Genomic DNA, 6339 nt, shown 5'->3' with positions numbered 1-6339 from the left:
CTCAGGAGATATTTTGTTGGGGGGGGGGGGGGGGGTTTAGGGGTGAACAGGTAACTGACCCCTTGTAGATCTACCCATGACCTATCACCAGGGTCAGTATACCCATAACCTGGGTCAGTATACCCATCATCATGGTCTCCAGGGTCAGAGTACGTATCCCCAGAGTCTGTGTGCCCATCACCAGGGTCTGTACACCCATAACCAGGGTCAGTACACCCATCACCAGGGTCTCCATACCTATCACCAGGGTCAGAGAACGTATCACCAGAGTCTGTGTGCCCATCACCAGGGTCTGTACACCCATAACCAGGGCCAGTATACCCATCACAGGGTCTCCATACCTATCACCAGGGTCAGAGTACGTATCACCAGAGTCTGTGTGCCCATCACCAGAGTCTGTACAACCATAACCAGGGCCAGTATACCCATCACCAGGGTCTTCATACCTATCACCAGGGTCACAGTACGTATCACCAGAGTCTGTGTGCCCATCACCAGGGTCTGTATACCCATAACAGGGCCAGTATACCCATCACCAGGGTCTCCATACCTATCACCAGGGTCAGAGTACGTATCACCAGAGTCTGTGTGCCCATCACCAGAGTCTGTACACCCATAACCAGGGTCAGTATACCCATCACCAGGGTCTCCATACCTATCACCAGGGTCAGAGTACGTGTCACCAGAGTTTGTGTGCCCATCACCAGGGTCTGGATACCCATAACCAGGGTAAGTATACCCATCACCAGGGTCTCCATACCTATCACCAGGGTCAGATAACGTATCACCAGAGTCTGTGTGCCCATCACCAGAGTCTGTACACCAATAACCAGGGTCAGTATACCCATCACCAGGGTCTCCATACCTATCACCAGGGTCAGAGTATGTATCACCAGAGTCTGTGTGCCTATCACCAGGGTCTGTACACCCATGACCAGGGTCAGTATACCCATCACCAGGGTCTCCAGGGTCAGAGTACGTATCACCAGAGTCTGTGTGTCAGTCACCAGAGTCTGTACACCCATAACCAGGGTCAGTATACCCATCACCAGGGTCTCCATACGTATCACCAGGGTCAGAGTACGTGTCACCAGAGTCTGTGTGCCCATCACCAGAGTCTGTACACCCATAACCAGTGTCAGTATACCCATCACCAAGGTCATCATACCAATCACCAGGGTCAGAGTACGTATCACCAGAGTCTGTGTGCCCATCACCAGAGTCTGTACACCCATAACCAGGGCCAGTATGCCCATCACCAGGGTCTAAATACTTATCACCAGGAATAGTTTACGAATCAATAGGGTCTGTGTGCCCATCATTAGGGTCAGTATATCTATCACAACAGTCAGTGCACTTATCATCAGGGTTTGTACATCCATTACTTTGATCAGTAGACTTTCACCAGGATAACTGTACCTATTACCTATCACCAGAGTTAGTTTACCTAACGGCCGTGTCAGTGTACGCATCCGTGGTTCTGAGGGCCCATCTCCAAGGTCAGTATACCTATCACAAGAGTCAGTACATTTATCACCAGTATATCTATCACATTCTCTATCACCAGGGTCAGTATACCTATCGACAGAGTCAGTGTACGTATCACAAGGGTCTGTAGCAAATCACAGGGGTCAGTATGTATCCATCACCAGAGTCGGTATACACAAACGTGTAGATATTCTAAGGGTCAGCATACGTAACACCAGAATCTCAAAATCTATAACCAGGGTAAGTATAACCATCACCTGAGACAGTATACCTATCACATGGGTCATGAGTGTACGTATCACCAAGGTGTGTGTAATCTTCACCAGGATCAGTATACCTATCACCAGGGTCACTCTACTTATCAACATGGTCAGTATTACCTGACTCAGGTAATGGATATACAAACCCTAATGATAAGTGCACTGACTGTTGTGTTAGGTATACTGACCCTGGTGATGGGCACACAGACCCTATTGATGCGTACACTATCCTGGTGAAAAGTATTAAGACCCTGGTGATGGGTATACTGACCTTTGTTATGAATATACAGACCATGATGATGGGCACACAGAACCTAGTACTACGAACACTGACCCTACTAAAAGGAATAATGACCCAGGTGATATGTTTACAGTTCTGGTGATACGTACTCTGACTCTGGTGATAGGCATTATGACCCTGGTGATAGGTATTGAGACCCTGGTGATGGGTATACTGACTTTGGCTACGGATGTACAGACCCTGGTCATGAGCACACAGACTCTGGTGATACGTACTCTGACCCTGGTGATAGGTATTGAGACCCTGGTGATGGGTATGCTGACCCTGGTTATGGGTGTACATACCCTGGTGATGGGTATACTGACCCTGGTTATGGGTGTACATACCCTGGTGATGGGTATACTGACCCTGGTTATGGGTGTACAGACTCTGGTGATACGCACTCTGATCCTGGTGATAGATATGAAGACCCTGGTGATGGGTATACTGACCCTGGTTATGGGTATACTGACCCTGGTGATGGGTGTACAGACCCCGTTGTTGGGCACACAAACTCTAGTGATGGATATAATGACCCCGGGGATAGGTATGGAGACCCTGGTGATGGGTATACTGACCCTAGTAATTGGCGAACAGACCCTGGTGATGGGCACACAGACTCTGGTGATACGCACTCTGACCCTGGTGATAGGTATGGAGACCCCCGTGATGGGTATACTAACCCTGGTTATGGGTGTACAGACCCTGGTGATGGGCACACAGACTCTGGTGATACGTACTCTGACCCTGGTGATAGGTATGGAGACCCTGGTGATGGGTATACTGACCCTGGTTATTGGCGTACAGACCCTGGTGATGGGCACACAGACTCTGGTGATACGCACTCTGACCCTGGTGATAGGTATGGAGACCCTGGTGATGGGTATACTAACCCTGGTTATGGGTGTACAGACCCTGGTGATGGGCACACAGACTCTGGTGATACGCACGCTGACCCTGGTGATAGGTATGGAGACCCTGGTGATGGGTATACTGACCCTGGTTATGGGTGTACAGACTCTGGTGATGGGCACACAGATTCTGGTGATACGTACTCTGACCCTGGTGATAGGTATTGAGACCTTGGTGATGGGTATACTGACTTTGGCTACGGATGTACAGACCCTGGTGATGAGCACACAGACTCTGGTGATACGTACTCTGACCCTGGTGATAGGTATGGAGACCCTGGTGATGGGTATACTGACCCTGGTTATGGGTGTACATACCCTGGTGATGGGTATACTGACCCTGGTTATGGGACTCGGGTGATACGCACTCTGAACCTGGTGATAGATATGAAGACCTTGGTGATGGGTAAACTGACCCTGGTTATGGGTGTACAGACCCGGGTGATTGGTATACTGACCCTGGTGATGGGTGTACAGACCCCGTTGTTGGGCACACAAACACTAGTGATGGATATAATGACCCTGGTGATAGGTATGGAGACCCTGGTGATGGGTATACTGGCCCTGGTTATTGGTGTACAGACCCTGGTGATAGGCACAGAGACTCTGGTGATACGTACTCTGTCCCTGGTGATAGGTATGGAGACCCTGGTGATGGGTATACCGACCCTGGTTATGGGCGTACAGACCCTGGTGATGGGCACACAGACTCTGGTGATACGTACACTGACCCTGGTGATAGCTATGGAGACCCTGATGATGGGTATACTAACCATGGTCATGAGTGTACAGACTCTGGTGACTGACACACAGACTCTGGTGATACGTACATTGACCCTGGAGACCCTGGTGATGGGTATACTGACCCTGGTCATGGGTGTACAGACCCTGGTGATAGGCACACAGATTCTGGTGAGACGTACTCTGTCCCTGGTGATAGGTATGGAGACCCTGGTGATGGGTATACAGGCCCTGGTTATGGGTGTACAGACCCTGGTGATGGGCACAGAGACTCTGGTGATACGTACTCTGACCCTGGTGATAGGTATGAAGACCCTGGTGATGGGTATACTGGCCCTGGTTATGGGTGTACATACCCTGGTGATGGGCACGCTGATTCTGGTGATACGTTATCTGACCCTGGTGATAGGTATGGAGACCCTGGTGATGGGTATACTGGCCCTGATTACGGGTGTACAGACTCTGGTGATGGGCACACAGACTCTGGTGATACGTACTCTGCCCCTGGTGATAGGTATGGAGACCCTGGTGATGGGCATACTGGCCCTGATTATGACTATACAGACCCTGGTGATGGGCACACAAACTCTGGTGATACGTACTCTGACCCTGGTGATAGGTATGGACACCCTGGTGATGGGTATACTGACCCTGGTTATGGGTGTACAGACTCTGGTGATGGGCACACAGACTCTGGTGATACGTACTCTTACCCTGGTGATAGGTATGGAGACCCTGGTGATGGGTATACTGACCCTGGTTATTGGTGTACAGACTCTGGTGATGGGTACACAGATTCATGTGAGACGTACTCTGACCCTGGTGATAGGTATGGAGACCCTGGTGATGGGTATACTGGCCCTGGTTATGGGTGTACAGACTCTGGTGATGGGCACACAAACTCTGGTGATACGTACTCTGACCCTGGTGATAGGTATGGAGACCCTGGTGATGGGTATACTGGCCCTGGTTATGGGTAAACAGACAATGGTGATGGGCACACAAACTCTGGGGATACGTACTCTGACCCTGGTGATAGGTATGAAGACCCTGGTGATGGGTATACTGACCCTGGTTATGGGTGTACAGACTCTGGTGATGGGCACACAGACTCTGGTGATACGTACTCTGACCCTGGTGATAGGTATGGAGACCCTGGTGATGGGTATACTGACCCTGGTTATTGGTGTACAGACTCTGGTGATGGGTACACAGATTCTGGTGAGACGTACTCTGACCCTGGTGATAGGTATGGAGACCCTGGTGATGGGTATACTGGCCCTGGTTATGGGTGTACAGACTCTGGTGATGGGCACACAGATCCTGGTGATACGTTATCTGACCCTGGTGATAGGTATGGAGACCCTGGTGATGGGTATACTGGCCCTGGTTATAGGTAAACAGACAATGGTGATGGGCACACAAACTCTGGTGACACGTACTCTGACCCTGGTGATAGGTATGAAGACCCTGGTGATGGGTATACTGACCCTGGTTATGGGTGTACAGACTCTGGTGATGGGCACACAGACTCTGGTGATACGTACTCTGACCCTGGTGATAGGTATGGAGACTCTGGTGATGGGTATACTGACCCTGGTTATTGGTGTACAGACTCTGGTGATGGGTACACAGATTCTGGTGAGACGTACTCTGACCCTGGTGATAGGTATGGAGACCCTGGTGATGGGTATACTGGCCCTGGTTATGGGTGTACAGACTCTGGTGATGGGCACACAGATCCTGGTGATACGTTATCTGACCCTGGTGATAGGTATGGAGACCCTGGTGATGGGTATACTGGCCCTGGTTATAGGTAAACAGACAATGGTGATGGGCACACAAACTCTGGGGATACGTACTCTGACCCTGGTGATAGGTATGAAGACCCTGGTGATGGGTATACTGACCCTGGTTATGGGTGTACAGACTCTGGTGATGGGCACACAGACTCTGGTGATACGTACTCTGACCCTGGAGACCATGGTGATGGGTATACTGACCCTGGTTATGTGTATACAGACCCTGGTGATAGGTCATGGGTAGATCTACAAGGGGTCAGTGACCTGTTCATCCCAAATCCCCCCCCCCCCCAACAAAATAGGTCCTGAGGAAAAAAAAGGAAAATAGATTTCTCCTTTTTTCCCCTCCTAGTCTTGGATTTTTTTATTTATTTTGGACTCAGGTGTTTGTAGAACCTGGTGAAAGGAACAATGCACGAGATAATATTGGTTTACATAAAGTCTTTATACTAGCATACATGTATGTAATGAAACCATGATATTTTGTTCAGGCACCTAGCATCGTAGCAAAGTGGGTTGAGGGCAGACTCATCCAATCTTGCCTTGAAAAAAACCCCAACTCAAAAATACTTTTTAAATAATTGAAAATCCTAATCCGTGGGGGTAGGGGGCTAAGTGTACCTTTAACTTCAATTTCACAGTTTATTTCCTCTCTTTCATTTCAAATTTTACATGGTCCCAAGAACATTGGGGGGGGGGGGTGCAACTGTATGTTAATTTACTTTTTTATAAGTAAATTCAAGAAAAATATTTGCTGCGAGAAAACGTGTGCTGGAGGGGGCAGTCCCGTCCCCCTGTCCCTGCCCCCATTCCAACCCCCCCCCCCCCCCTCCGATGCTAAGTGCCTGTTGTTTTCC

The sequence above is a fragment of the Crassostrea angulata genome, chromosome 6 (assembly GCF_025612915.1).
Source record: "Crassostrea angulata isolate pt1a10 chromosome 6, ASM2561291v2, whole genome shotgun sequence".
In the NCBI taxonomy this organism is placed as follows: domain Eukaryota; kingdom Metazoa; phylum Mollusca; class Bivalvia; order Ostreida; family Ostreidae; genus Magallana; species Magallana angulata.
Note: the sequence above shows the minus strand (reverse complement) of the source record.